General features: G+C 39.9%; 1 protein-coding gene across 3 annotated transcripts in view; it reads left to right on the top strand.

Annotated features, from left to right (window-relative positions):
• The first annotated feature begins 1,354 nt into the window (after positions 1-1,354).
• Positions 1,355-14,520, top strand: part of LOC111976349 (methyl-CpG-binding domain protein 5) — a 52,337-nt gene continuing 39,171 nt past the window's right edge. For 2 of the 3 annotated variants that reach the window (XM_024005132.1, XM_024005148.1), the window contains exon 1: positions 1,355-1,710. The gene's annotated coding sequence lies outside the window, so the exon portion shown is untranslated. The remainder of the gene's footprint in view (positions 1,711-14,520) is intronic. The other variant, XM_024005141.1, reaches the window with a different exon arrangement.

Genomic DNA, 14,520 nt, shown 5'->3' on the forward strand with positions numbered 1-14,520 from the left:
CTGGGCTGGAATAATACATTATGACCTTTCTCTTGCATTTCAAAGATGATGGTACAAAAAAAGACAATAATGTTTTTCTTTGTATTATCTTTTACCAGATCTAATGTGTTATATTCTCCTACATTCCTTTCACATTTCCACAAACTTCAGTGTTTCCTTTCAAATGGTACCAAGAATATGCATATCCTTGCTACAGGCAGTTAGATTTGGGTATGTCATTTTAGGCGAAAATTGGAAAAAAGGGGTGGATCCTTAAGAGTTAACAATGTTCCAGCCCGAGGTCTGGGATTTCGGAGACTACACTGTCCTGGGAGCATTGAAGAAGAGGCAGCAACATTCATCCAATGTCACCACCTGTGTAAACCCATTCATCCCATTCATCCCACCACCTGTGTAAACCCATTAATGTGCAGATGGCTGTGAATGAATGTTACAACTGTGCTGCTGATTTAGGATAGATTGTGAGAATAGGATGATTCGTGCAGTCCCTCATCTACCAAGCTGGCAGAATTTCTGATGCAGTGCTTAAGTACAGTATGAATGTGGTTTGGTAGATCTCAGCACCCTAGGGAGCTAGGGTCTGATCATCCATCTCATCACTAGATGGCAGCAAAGCCCATTGCATCTCAGATTCCCTTTGTCACACCTTGGGATGCATGAACATGAATTGAACATCCTGGGCCTGATACACTAAATATGTACGCACATTATAATTTACACTACCTATAGAAGCTACAATAAGGCCATTCATTGTGATAGAACGTTGTGGGGAAAATCTTTCAAACGAAATGCATTCAATGGATGCATTATGAACAGCTGTCTGGCAGTGGTGTACTATAAGTACAAAATAATCACAATTTATTCAATAATCAGAATATGCCTGCATTATGGAATGCATTTACATTTACATTTACATTTAAGTCATTTAGCAGACGCTCTTATCCAGAGCGACTTACAAATTGGTGCATTCACCTTATGATATCCAGTGGAACAACCACTTTACAATAGTGCATCTAACTCTTTTAAGGGGGGGGGGGGGTTAGAAGGATTACTTTATCCTATCCTAGGTATTCCTTAAAGAGGTGGGGTTTCAGGTGTCTCCGGAAGGTGGTGATTGACTCCGCATGCACCATAATACTTTCGAAGATACAAGAATGTTTCAACATGTCTCCTGCTAAATAACTACATTTAAACTTCAATGGCATATGGACGTCCCAAGGATCCCGGATAGCACAGACCCTTTTTCTAAACCTTACTTGCGTACCATTTACATTGTGTTGCATGGTGGGACACCTTTTTTCCAGGCTCCAGCTGCGGCGCATGCGCAATTTATCTCTCCCATATTTCTATTCCCAACAAGCTGGATAGAAATCGAGCAGTAGCACTTGTACGTGGGAGCGCTTTAATCTTGATTTTCAAAGGAATAGCTAACCTGAACCTAGACTTATTTCAACATTTCTCAACACATAATCCTTAAAAGCTAAATGTGGACTATTTAAATGCAGGGCATGGTATTTGGGATATGCTAAAACCTTATTTCTGACTCCTGCCTCTCAGCAACAGACCTCTGCCTGGTCTCTGGCTGTCTCAATTTTGGCCCTGGCTCGACTCGACTGACATTTCTGCAAAGGGCTTCGGTTCATGGTGATATTTTTACTAAATTCTCGGGTTGCTGGGTGTCGTTTTTGTCATCTGAAAAAGGTAACTAAGGTAAGAGTGTAAAATTAGTTTACAAATGTAAGATATATATTTTTGCAAACTCTATTGTAGCTGGTTAGCTAGCTAAATAGCTAAGTTAGCGACTAGTAGCACAACAAAGATGTGGAAAAAACATGTATTTTGTCATGCAGGGACTACTGTTGAAGTTGTAGCTATCTTCACTAAGCGTGTTCTTGGCTGTGAAATTGTTCGTGCTGTGTTTATGTTATGTCATCGTCAATAACAGGGTAGTAAGCGTAGCCACCAAGTAGCGAGCTCCTTAAAGTAAAGGCAGCTAGGTAACTAACGTTAGCTAGTAGTCCAAGATGTACTCTTAATACCGTTACTCCTTAAAAGGTCCAAGGACCTTGTTATTTTCAGAGGTAAACAGCCAAGTACTCCATCTAAACGTGTATCTATTCTCAATTGCGATATGATTTTAGAAACATAAAGCCCTTTACTTTCTTATCATATCAAAAATAATTGTACAAATGTAAAAAAAAATACACTTACTGTCACCAGTGGAGGCTGCTGGAACGGCGCATCAACACATGGAAACCATGTGTTTGATGTATTTGATTACAATATTCCTATCCAGTCATTACCACGAGCCCGTCCTCCCCAATTAAGGTGCCACCAACTTCCTGTGCTGGACACTGTTTCATCTGGCTTTATCACAGTTGCAGCCGATATTATTTTTCAGTGACGAAGTTTCTGGAGCATGCTAGATAGCAAGGTAATTAACACCGGTGGTCCCTTGGTCTTCAGTCTGTCTTCTGTAAAGTTCTGTAACATGGAGATAGGGCCGTGTGGGAACACTAACCCTATAAAAGGTGTGTATCAATTTTAACGTTTTTTATTTTATTTTATCGCTGATATGAACGATAAGGTCCTTATGCTATCAAAACCGTATCGGAAGCCATGTTCAGATGGAGCGTCTGGATTTAACAAAACTCACACACACTTATGCTGTATTGTACTGTGGTTTCAGAGGAGTGTGGCACAGTAATAATTTACCTGACTTTAATATAATTGTTTTTTTCCTAAATCCTAATCCTGGATAGTGATGACAATCTGTAACCGTTTGGTTTTTGTACTGTTTGATTTCTAAATTCTCAAATGTAAGCAGTTGCCCAATATCATGGTGGGCATGCGTGATGTTGGATGCGTTGGAATATAAAGTATGGAGAAGGATAAATTGTCAGCAGGATTATAGTAAAATCAGTTGGCAAAACTAATGTTTGCGTTTCAAATACTAAATGTTCAGTGAATGTGAATATATTTAGGTGGTTTAAATGATTAGCCTAACTTTGTAACTAACCTTGTAAAAGTTGACGGTGGCAATTTATTGCCAATCCATTATTCTGCTACTAGCTATGAGTGTGAGACATGTTTTCCATAATGTGCACGTTTTATGCATATACCTTCGAACAAAGAACACATCACATTTAGTGTTTCACCATTTATTGAGAACGTAGACATAGCAAACATGTATCAGGCAGTATTTTAAGTATCTAAGTATAGTGTAACCTACCAATCTGTGTATACTGAACAAAAATATAAACGCAACATGCAACAATTTCAAAAATGTGTCAATTGAAATAAATTCATAAGGCTAATCTATGGATGTCTATGGATGTCACATGACTGGGCAGGGGTGCAGCCATGGTTGGGCCTTGGAGGGCATAGTCCCACCCACTGGGGAGCCAGGCCCAGCTAATGAGAATAGCCCCCCCATCCCGCATGTGAAGAAGCCGGATGTGGAGATCCTGGGCTGGGTTGTGAGGCCGGTTGGACGTACTGCCAAACTAACATTCAATTCTCAGGCAACTGCTCTGGTAGACATTCCTGCATGCACTCTCCCTCAACATTTGAGACATCTGTGGTGTTGTGTGACAAAACTGCACATTTTAAAGTGGCCTTTTATTGTCCCCAGCACAAGGTGCACATGTGTAATGATCATGCTGTTTAATCAGCTTCTTGTTTTGCCACACCTGTCAGGTGAATGGATTATTTTGGCAGAGGAGAAATGATCACTAACAGTGACGTAAACAAATTTGTGCAAAATATTTGAGAGAAATAAGCTTTTGGTGCGTATGGAACATTTCAGGGATGTTTGATTTCAGCTCATGAAACTTGGGACCAACACTTTACATGTTGCGTTTTATATTTTTGTTCAGTGTATAGGGTTCCACATTTTGGGAAATATTCAGAGGTGGGAATTAACGGGAATATATGGGAATTAACGGAAATTAATATTAATACCATTTAAATGTAGATGTCTTTTTGCATTGGATATATTTACCATATCATATGTGGATAGAAACATAAACCTTTTACCTTGTCATAAGTAGACATACACTACCGTTCAAAAGTTTGGGGTCACTTAGCCTTTTAAAATGATAAACTTGGATTAGCTAACACAACGTTCCATTGGAACACAGGAGTAATGGTTGCTGATAATGGGCCTCAGTATGCCTATGTAGATARATAATAAAAAATCTGCCGTTTCCAGCTACAATAGTCATTTACAACATTAACAATGTCCACACTGTTTTTCTGATCAATTTGATATTTTAAACGGACAAAAAAATGCCTTTTCTTTCAGAAACAAGGACATTTCTAGAAAACCCTTTTGCAATTATGTTAGCACAGCTGAAAACTTGTTGTGCTGTTTAACTTCTTACGGCTGAAATCCCGTTAACAGCCAGTGAAAGTGCAGGGCGCCAAATTCAAACAACAGAAATCTCATAATTAAAATTCCTCAAACATACAAGTATTATACACCATTTTAAAGAAACTTGTTGTTAATCCCACCACAGTGTCCTATTTCAAAAAGGCTTTACGACGAAAGCACACCATCTGATTATGTTAGGTCAGCGCCTAGTTACAGAAAAACACAGCCTTTTCCAGCCAAAGAGAGGAGTCACATAAAGCAGAAATAGAGATTATTGGCGCGTTATGTTCAGTAATGTTTTGCCTCCAAAACATCCGGTGATTATGGCAAAAGCACACCATGAGATAATCTGAGTACAGCGCTCAGCCACCATACAGATACCCGCCATGTTGTAGAGTCAACAAATGTCAGAAATAGCATTATAAATATTCACTTACCTTTGATGATCTTCATCGGAATGCACTCCCAGGAATCCCAGTTCCACAATAAATGTTTGTTTTGTTCGATAAAGTCCATCATTTATGTCCAAATACCTCCTTTTCGTTCGCGCGTTTAGTCCAGTAATCCAAATGCACAACGCGCGAGCACTAAGTCCAGACGAAAAGTCAAAAAGGTTATATTACAGTTCGTAGAAACATGTCAAACGATGTATAGAATCAATCTTTAGGATGTTTTTATCATAAATCTTCAATAATGTTTCAACCGAACAATTCCTTTGTCTTTAGAAATGAAAAGGAACAGAGCTCGCTCTCACGGCCGTGCGCCTGACTTAGCTCATGGCATTCTGCCAGACCCCTTAGTCAAACAGCTCTTATTCTCTCCCCCTTCACAGTAGAAGCCTGAAACAAGGTTCTAAAGACTGTTGACATCTAGTGGAAGCCTTAGGAAGTGCAATCGGACCAGCATCCCGGAGTCGCCTCTTCACTGTTGACGTTGACACTGGTGTTTTACGGGTACCATTTAATGAAGCTGCCAGTTGAGGACTTGTGAGGCGTCTGTTTCTCAAACTAGACACTCTAATGTACTTGTCCTCTAGCTCAGTTGTGCACCGAGGCCTCCCACTCCTCTTTCTATTCTGGTTAGAGCCAGTTTGCGCTGTTCTGTGAAGGGAGTAATACACAGCGTTGTACAAGATCTTCAGTTTCTTGGCAATTTCTCGCATGGAATAGCCTTCATTTCTCAGAACAAGAATAGTCTGAGTTTCAGAAGAAAGTGCTTTGTGTCTGGCCATTTTGAGCCTTGCATCTCCATCCCAAAGCCCTTGCTTGGAAGTGTACTTCGCCAGACTTCCAAGAACCTTGCCCTCATCCAGACCAAGGTGGCGAGACACAGTAGTGATGACACCATAGGGCTTGTTGATCTCTGCCCCAGACAGGATGCTCTTGCCAGTATACTTGGGGTCCAACATGTACGCTGCGGCGTGCATGGGCTTCAGGCAGAAGTCTTCACGCTTTTTGTTGTATTTCAGAACTCCTGTTTCCCCCTGCTTGGAGCAACAGTGAAGTGGGCAGAGCAGTATGTATTTCTCCTCCTACATCTGCAAGCAGACTCTGAACATCAGACAGGATGGCATTGTCTCCCTCAATCCGTGCAATGGCTACTGCTATAGGTTTCAGGCTGCTTACCACTCTTTCCCAAAATACATCATCCAGGAGGATCCTCTTGATGGGGCTGTCCATATCGGCAGACTGTGATATGGCCATTTCTTGGAGAGACTCCTTCCCCTCCAGGAGACTGTCAAACATGATGACAACACCACCCCTTTGGGTGTTGCTGGGCAGCTTCAATTTGGTGCTCTTATTCTTCTCACTTTGCTTGGTGAGGTAGATTGCTGCTATAACTTGATGACCCTTCGCATACCTAACCATTTCATTGGCTCTCTTGTAGTGTATCCATTGTTTTCAGTGCCATGATGTCCTTGAGGAGCAGATTCAATGCATGAGCAGCACAGCCAATGGGTGTGATATGAGGGTAGGACTCCTCCACTTCAGACCATGCAGCCATCATGTCCGCAGCATTATCTGTCACCAGTGCAAATACTTTCTGTGGTCCAAGGTCATTGATGACAGCCTTCAGCTCATCTGCAATGTAGAGACCGGTGTGTCTGTTGTCCCTTGTGTGTGTGCTCTTGTAGAATACTGGTTGAGGGGTGGAGAGGATGTAGTTAATTATTCCTTCCCCAAGAACATTCGACCACCCATCAGAGATGATTGCAATACAGTCTGCTTTCTCTGATTTTCTTGACCGTCACTTGAACTCTGAACTCTGCATCCAGCAAATGAGTAGATAAAGCATGTCTTGTTGGAGGGGTGTATGCTGGGCGAAAAACATTCAGAAATCTCTTCCAATACACATTTCCTGTGAGCATCAGAGGTTCACCATTTGCATACACCCCTCGAGCAACATTCATCAGCATTTCTCTGACTACGTTCCTCCATTGAGTCAAAAAAACATATGATTCCAGGAGGACCATGAGCTGTTGCTATCGATAAGGTGTCTGATTCATCATTTTCACCTCGACAAAAGTCCCTGTACCTCAACAAATACAATTCCATGTACAGATAAATAGTTAACCTCTTTGGGGTAGGTGGGAAGCTAGCGTCCCATCTGGCCAACATCCGGTGCAATTGCAGAGCGCAAAATTCGCAATATTAAACAGTCATGAAAATACAAGTTTTATACATCAGTTAAAAGTTTAACTTCTATTTAATCCAGCCGCTTTGTCAGATTTCAAAAAGGCTTTACGGCGAAAGCATACCATGCGATTTAGCTGAGGACAGTGCCCGCATACAAAAGCATTAAACACATTTTCCAAGCAAGCAGAGGCGCCACTAAAGTCAGAAATAGCGATAAAATAAATCGCTTACCTTTGAAGATCTTCCTCTGTTTGCAATCCAAAAGGTCCCAGCTACATCACAAATGGTCATTTTGTTCGATAAAGTCTTTTATATCCCAAAAAAGTCAGTTTAGTTGGCGCGCTTGACTCAGTAATCCACCGGTTTCCCTCGTTCAAAATGCATACAAATGAATCCCAAAGGTTACCAATAAACTTRGTTCGCACAAGTCAAACAACGTTTCTAATCAATCCTCAGGTACCCTAATATGTAAATAAAAGATAACATTTAAGAAGGAGAATAGTATGTTCATTACTGGAGATAAATAACGAAGTGCGCGCCCTCATCCATGCGCGCCACAACACTACAACCAAAATGGGAGCCACTTAGAAAGACTTCAAATTCTAGCTCGTTTAAAAAAAAGAAAAAAGCCTGGAACTCTTTCTAAAGACTGTTGACATCTACTGGAAACCCTAGGAACTGCAATCTGGGAGATATTCCATTGATTTCCCCATAGACAGGTATTTTAAATGGTGTCACCTCCAAAAGCAAATCTGGATTGGTTCTCCTCGGGTTTTCGCCTGCTATATCAGTTCTGTTATACTCACAGACATTATTTTAACAGTTTTGGAAACTTTAGAATGTTTTCTATCCAATACTATCAATTATATGCATATCCTAGCTTCTGGGCCTGGGTAACAGGCAGTTTACTTTGGGCACCTCATTCATCCAAACTTCCGAATACTGCCCCCTACCCCAAAGAAGTTAAGCGGTTAGGTTAAACAACTAATTTTGTAAGATAAATGTTTTTAAATGAAACATTTTTTATAAACAAATTAATTAACATTCCTCAGTTAGCAGGCTCAAGCAAGCTAAACCCCGAATGGTAGCAAAAACGAACTAGCAGAAATTGTTAAAAATGATTTCAACACACTTTGTGTCATGCATGTCATATAAAATATGTTCACCCCACCCAGTATTGTAATCAAAACMTACCAGAAAGCATGTAGTCCTTGGAAAAGGATGGAAAATTTTGTGATGGAAGATTTTGTGATGGAAGAGTGCACTGCACATGTGATGGAAGAATGCACTGTGCATGTAGAGGGTTGCAATTCCATTGAATTTGGAATAGTTTAACCAAAATATGCCACAAGACTTAGAATTGCCTTATGTATCCCACATAAAAAGTTAACTGTTATACGCTAACTTTTTTTGATGAATTTAAGCAAAATTCCCGGGCTTAACTTCCCATCAAATTTCAGAAGAAAATCTGGAAATTTCCCGGAAAGTTTCACACCATTTGCAACCCTATCAGTGTGTATAGAGCAGCATTTCCTAAACTCGATCTTTGGGTTTAGCCTGAGCCTCTAATGGAGACCGTAGAACTGTCATCAACGCATGCTTCAGTATCCCCCCTCTCTCATGGAGTATTTCTGTTCCCAGGCCACATACGTGTATCAAAAGGATCCCACCCTGGTCACCAATGTAGCCCACGGATGTAGAGTGAGAGAAGTGCCTTAGCATAAGGCAATTTTAAGATCATGTGGTCCAGAGATGAGAACTCTGCTATCTACGGCAAAAGCCTGTGCTCCTGAAAGGGACAATATAATTCATCACTGCATGTTACAATAGTATATATAATTTGTCACCTCAACCTAATTCTCTATGGAATTTAGTCTTTGATAGGCTCTAACAAGCATTGTTTGTATGGTCAACTTACACACAGTTCTGACACAAACATTTACCCCTCCAGACATGCCACTAGTGGTCTTTTCACAGTCCCCAAATCAAGAACAAATTCAAGAAAGCATACAGTATTTTATATAGAGACATTATTGCATGGAACTCCCTTCTATCTCATATTGCTCAAATGAACATGAAATGAAGATGATAAAGCAACACCTCACAGCACAACGCCTCTCCCCTAATTTACCTAGATATTTTGTGTGTATGTATTTATATGGAGGCTATGCGTGCAATTTTTAAATATATGATCTTCAGCAGTTCTTGTCTGTTATTATGTAATGTTTCGTGTGGACCCCAGGAAGAGTAGCTTTTGCTTTCGCCAACAGCTATTCTAATATAATACCAAGCATGCATATCAGTAGTTGGTGGTCTTCAACTCTTAAAAATTCACTAGACTGTGTAAGACAGGCTGTATCACAACCCGCCGTGATTGGAAGTCCCATAGGGAGGCGCACAATTGGCCCAGCATCGTCTGGGTTTGGCCGGTGTAGGCCGTCATTGTAAATAAGAATTTGTTCGTAACTGACTTGCCTAATTAAATAAATACAATTAAACTAAAAAAGACAACCCAGAAATTAAAGACAACAGACAAATGCATGTGGTCTCAATGTCTAGGATGGTTCTCCTCACAGGTGAGTGAATCAGCTAAGCCAATGCTTGGTGAACAGCACTTGGTTGATCTCTGGGAGCAGGACACAGGAGAGGAGAGCTGAATAGATCATGGGAGACAAAAGTGAGAGAAGAATAAATCAAAGAAATCATCACTGCAAAGGATTGTAGTTGATGAGCTTGAAATTAACATCCTGACAGACTAAGAAATTACAACAGCTAGGATAAGGATAGAGGCAGGGTGCTCTGCATCCTACTTCAATTTAGCTACAAATTGTACACCAGATAATGTGATAAAACCAAAGATTTTATCTGCTTTTTACAAGTTTACCTATATAAAAGCAGCCATAGTTTCGTCAACTAACCTGTTATTGGCGATACTCTCTTCGTTCACGATTCTGAAAAACAGTTATCTTATCGACTGCCTTCAGAATGTATTCATACCTATAGACTTATTCCACATTTTGTAGTTACAGCCTGAATTCAAAATGGTTAACACTGTCATTTTTATTTCATTGTATTAAGGGTTTACGTAATTCCTTTGTTTACGTATTGTCTCATTGACCCAAAACTATTTTGGGATATTTGTTTACCGCATCCGTTTGTCTCGACTAGAGGTCGACCGATTTTGATTTTTCAACACCGATACCGATTTATTGGAGGACCAAAAAAAGCCGATACCAATTAATCGGCCGTTTTTTTAATTATTTTAAATTATTATTATATATATTTTTTGTAATAATGACAATTACAACAATACTGAATGAACACTTATTTTAACTTAATATAATACATCAATCAAATCAATTTAGCCTCAAATAAATAAAACATGTTCAAATTGGTTTAAATAATGCAAAAACAAAGTGTTGGAGAAGAAAGTAAAAGTGCAATATGTGCCATGTAAAAAAGCTAACGTTTAAGTTCCTTGCTCAGAACATGAGAACATATGAAAGCTGGTGGTTCCTTTTAACATGAGTCTTCAATATTCCCAGTTAAGAAGTTTTAGGTTGTAGTTATTATAGGACTATTTCTCTCTCTATGATTTGTATGTTATATACCTTTGACTATTGGATGTTCTTATAGGCACTTTAGTATTGCCAGTGTAACAGTATAGCTTCCGTTCCTCTCCTCGCTCCTACCTGAGCTCGAACCAGGAACACATTGACAACAGCCACCCTCGAAGCAGCGTTACCCATGCAGAGCAAGGGGAACAACTACTCCAAGTCTCAGAGCGAGTGACGTTTGAAACGCTATTAGCACGCACCCCGCTAACTAGCTAGCCATTTCACATCGGTTACACCAGCCTAATCTTGGGAGTTGATAGGCTAGAAGTCATAAACAGCTGCTGGCCAACGCACGAAAGTGCTGTTTGAATGAATGCGTACGAGCCTGCTGCTGCCTACCATCGCTCAGTCAGACTGCTCTATCAAATCATAGACTTAATTATAATATAATAACACACAGAAATACGAGCCTTTGGTCATTAAAATGGTAGAATCCGGAAACTATCATTTAGAAAACAAAACGTTTATTCTTTCAGTGAAATACAGAACTGTTCCGTATTTTATCTAACGGATGGCATCCCTAAGTCTAAATATTGCTGTTACATTGTACAACCTTCAATGTTATGTCATAATTATGTACAATTCTGGCAAATTAATTGCGGCCTTTGTTAGGAATAAATGGACTTCACACAGTTAGCAATGAGCCAGGCGGCCCAAACTGCTGCATATACCCTGACTGCTTGCACGGAACGCAAGAGAAGTGACACAATTTCCCTAATTATAAGAAATTCATGTTAGCAGGCAATATTAACTAAATATGCAGGTTTAAAAATATATTCTTGTGTATTGATTTTAAAGAAAGGCATTGATGTTTATGGTTAGGTACATTGGTGCAACGACAGTGCTTTTTTCGCAAATGCGCTTGTTAAATCATCACACGTTTGTCGAAGTAGGCTGCGATTCAATGAGAAATTAACAGGCACCGCATTGATTATATGCAACGCAGGACACGCTAGTTAAACTAGTAATATCATCAACCATATGTAGTTAACTAGTGATTATGTTATGATTGATTGTTTTTTATAAGATAAGTTTAATGCTAGCTAGCAACTTACCTTGGCTTCTTGCTGCCCTCGCGTACCAGGTAGTCGGCCTGCCACGCAGGGTCCTCGTGGAGTGCAATGTAAGGCAGGTGGTTAGAGCATTGGACTAGTAACCGGAAGGTTGCAAAAACGAATCCCCGAGCTGACATGGTAAAAATCTGTCGTTCTGCCCCTGAACAAGGCAGTTAACCCACCGTTCCTAGGCCGTCATTGAAAATAGGAATGTGTTCTTAACTGACTTGCCTAGTTAAATAAAGGAGTAAAAAAAAAATATATATAATAATTTCGGCAAATCGGTGTCCAAAAATACCGATTACCGATTGTTATGAAAACTTGAAATCGGCCCTAATTAATCGCCATTCCGATTAATCGGTCGACCTCTAGTCTCGACCGAGTAAACCGTAAACGTTCCGAGGCTACACGTTTTTGGGGGTTCTTCACTTCAATATTGAAGGTTTTGAACGCCATTTATACGCAGCAAACTTTCAACATTGTACAGACGTAGTTTTGTGGTCTTGGCTGTACGTTGTCACATCGTCCAACTAGACTATAATGTTTTAATTAATTGTTTTGGGTCGTTTTTACTATGTTCTTCTTACTTCAAATGAGAGGTTTTGGGCTGAGAGCCTTGATATGTTTTATTTATTTTCTCTCTCAATACATGTTATAATTTTATACAACTACAAGTGGTGCTTTTCTAATTTCGTTTGCACATGGGATTGACTTAAAAAAAAATATATTTGCTGCTTGTTTCTCTAACAAAGAACGCTACTTTAAAAGGCGGTTCTGTGGGTTTATCACCACACTCTCACAGACATACTGTGCGAAGAAAATATGTTCTATTTAGTCTTGTACCTCATTGGGGAGATATTGTCCGGGATGGGGGGAGGAAGGAGGTTTAATTGTTCAGTTCTGATGTTGTCATTCTGTCTTTTTCCCAAGTGTCTTACACCGTACATTATTACTGAGACAATTTATCCTGGGGTTTTTGGGTATTCATTGCTTTTCCACTCTGTGCTCTAATGACAGGGTTGTATAACGGGAGTGCTCATGGTGGCCAAAATAATACCATCAAGTATATTTCGTTGAACATCAAAGGGGCTAACAACCCTGTGAAATGTTGGAGTGTGCTGAGACATTTAAAGGGCAAGCTTGTATGTGTTCTCAATAGCGTCTTAACTCAATTTTACTCTCACGTAAGGAGTTTGTCTATTTAATTTCTTCTGAAATAACCTTATTCCTTATTAATTCAACCCCAGATATGTCCTGCTCTTCCATATGGGAGTCCCTCAAAGCATACCTACGTGTCCAAATTATACAGCCAACAAAAACAAATCTCACTCTCTCGCTCTTTGAGACCTGAGCGAAGCCATAGCTACATTGGATGAGAAGTATGCTGCAGATCCTTCCTCTGATCTATATAAAGAACGCCAGCTACTCAAATCTGAACTTGACGAGCTCTCTACCAGACAAGCTGAACAATTACTCTTACGAGCTCGATACAGTGTTTTGATTAAGGCGACAAGGCCAATAAACTCCTTGCATATTAGATCCGTAAATTTGAGGCCTCACGTTTAATCCCACAAATAAGGACCCTGTTTGGTGCTACCACAGTTATACATAAAGAGATCAATTCAAACAGTTTTACTCTGCGCTATACACCTCTGAATCTCCTCAAGACCCTTTGTTGATTGATTTGTTCTTCGATGGTCTGAATATGCCTTCAATTGATAGACTCCCATGATGGTTTAGAAGAAGAATTTACACCTGAGGAGATTGTAACTGCAGTGTCCACAATAAAAAGTGTTAAATCACCGGATCCAGACGGTTTTCCAAACAGATTTTACAGGACGTTTTCTGGTCTACTTTGGCCATTCCTGTCTTGATTATTTGCAGAGTGCCTTAATAGATCAATGTTGCCCCCCCCCCCCCACAAGTCTTTATCAGGCTTCGATTTTATTACTATTTAGAGACAAATGAGGTCCCCCTGGAATGTGGATCTTATCGCCAAATCTCGCTTATAAACTGGGATGACAAAATCTTAGCCATCCGTATGGAAGGCTGGCTGCACCAAGTAATACACTCTGACCAGACTGGCTTTATGAGAAATAGGCATTTGTGTTTTCAATATTAGACACATTATGAATATACTGTACTCCAATTATTCTTTGATAAATTTGCSTCTTTTGTTCAGCTACAGGAAAAGTTCATCCCACTTCTTACGCTGTCTCCAGACTAGGAACTTTGTTAGAGCTAATACATCTGAATTTCCCAATAGCCCTGTGAGTACAGCTATAGAGAGCATCTTTGAGCTAAACAAGCGTCCTAAGGGTGCACTTTCAGATGTACAGTACCAGTCAAAAGTTTGGACACCTACTCATTCAAGGGTTTTTCTTTATTTTTTTCAAAACCCCTGACGTAGACGCACCGAGGGGCAAAAAGAGCTAGATTTACAACTAAAGGACCAAAATATCACTTTTGCAATGAATTGTCAAAATGAAGACCAGAATTGCAGTGTTTCACTATAACTAAGCCTAAAACATTTGTTTTTGATGCAAAAAAAAAATCTGAAGTTACTTCAAGTTAGATGGGGAGCGGCGGCGAACAGCAACTTTCAAGTCTTTCCACAGATTTCCAATGGGATTCAAGTCTGGGTTGGTGTCATGGAGCGCATGTCCCTGACTTCTAGACAATGACACTGAAACAAACTATTGGTTGGAGAAAGACTATTGTATCTCTTCAAGGTATTACCAAGAATACTGGAAGAAAAGAGAATGTGACTCGTTTCAGGATAATAGGCATATATCTCGTAGTAGAACAGTGTGTTCTCCACTTTCTGGAGGACGAGT

The sequence above is a fragment of the Salvelinus sp. IW2-2015 genome, linkage group LG2, assembly GCF_002910315.2.
Source record: "Salvelinus sp. IW2-2015 linkage group LG2, ASM291031v2, whole genome shotgun sequence".
NCBI classification, from domain to species: Eukaryota; Metazoa; Chordata; class Actinopteri; order Salmoniformes; family Salmonidae; genus Salvelinus; species Salvelinus sp. IW2-2015.